Source organism: Octopus bimaculoides, chromosome 7, assembly GCF_001194135.2.
Source record: "Octopus bimaculoides isolate UCB-OBI-ISO-001 chromosome 7, ASM119413v2, whole genome shotgun sequence".
Lineage (NCBI taxonomy): Eukaryota > Metazoa > Mollusca > Cephalopoda > Octopoda > Octopodidae > Octopus > Octopus bimaculoides.
Genome location: NC_068987.1, coordinates 86,509,947 through 86,511,708, shown reverse-complemented (window position 1 = coordinate 86,511,708; position 1,762 = coordinate 86,509,947).

The window sequence follows — 1,762 nt, the reverse complement described above, 5'->3', positions numbered from 1 at the left end:
TATTGTATAAGAATAATAAATTTATACTCTACCAAAGTAGAGAGTAAACCGTGAGATTAATGTAGAATTGTTTTTATTTAAAGCAGTTGTATAATTCTCTCTGTTTTTATTTAATTGAACATAAAAACAAATTTTTTAATCTATCTATCTATCTATCTATCTATCTATCTATCTATCTATCTATCTATCTATCTATCTATCTATCTATCTATCTATCTGTCTGCCTGTCTGTCTATCTATCTATCTATCTATCTGTCTGCCTGTCTATCTATCTATCTATGTATCTATCTATCTATCTATCTATCTATCTATCTGTCTGCCTGTCTATCTATCTATCTATCTACACACACACATGCATAATCACACACATACACACGCGCAAACACACACGTATACATTTATTTTTTTCATTATTGCTTATATATTCTTAGTCGTTGTTTGAGATTTCTTGGGAGAAAATACATTTTCAATATCCATATTCCAAACATCTGCTTTACTAACTGACAAATATTTAACTATTTAACATTTAACGCAGTTACATGTTTAAGTATTTATCAAGGATGTCAGTGTCGACAGTGAAACACTATTTCATTTATATACTGCTTAATTAGAACATTTATATTCATTTTAACATGCGAATGATTAGATAAATAATATACGAATTAAAGCTGTTGCCAAAAGCACTAATCTAACAAATTTAAATGGCAAAACGTACAGACTCAAGCACAGTGTAACAAATACATCACACACAAACACACGCACACACACGTACACACGCACACACACATACACACACACACGCACGCACATAGTGTCTGTGCGTGTGTTCTTGTGTGTGTATGTGTGTGTGTATACGTATATATAATGTATTAATGAACTTGGACACTGACTACAGAATAGGTGAATATATTGTCAAGTTACTTTTAGAACTAATTTTAAAACGTGTTACTTAGAAGATAATCTAGGAGTAATTATTTACAATTAGTAAACCAAATTAGAAACACAAATATGAATTAAAAAACTGCTAGTGTCCACTGTTCATTCTAATGTCCTAAAATAGAATTTATAAATTCTAAGTTTCAAGACGCCGCCTGTTTTCTTGGACCTTCTATCATAACTCTGTATAGCTCAACACACGTATATCAAATCAACAATAATGATCTCCCGCCGTTCACAATGACGATTTGTTATTATTATTATTATTATTATTATTATTATTATTATTATTATTATTATTGATATTTTCTTTTTACTTCTCAGAGCTCTTGACTTCAGTTACTCCGTATAATTCTATAAGGGTGGAGAGCAAACTACTGTTAGTGATCTCGGGGTGTCTCTTGCAAGAATACTCAACGTTCAAGTACTATCTCAAAATTAAAATAGACCAGTTTTCTGAGCATTTTCTACATTCGTGTCACTCCCAATTTCTCCAAGGATTTTTCTCAAATCTGATTGTTAATGCGGATCTTTTTTAAAACGGGGGCCACATTTTTCATTAACGAAACACTTTGAAACTTGGAACACTGGTAGAATGTGTCATATAAAACATCTTTTTCTCTTAGTCTTCTTTAAAAAAAAAGAAATCCCTAAGTTATTCCATGTTAAAGTTGTCGTATTTCTGTAATTTCAACCAATCACTAACGTCCATTCAGCCGATATACATTAAGTGCCGACTACACAAACAAACGATTCTGAAACAATTCTATCGGTGATAGGGTTAGGGCTAGGGTTAGGGTTAGGGTAAAACAGCAAATTTAAAAAG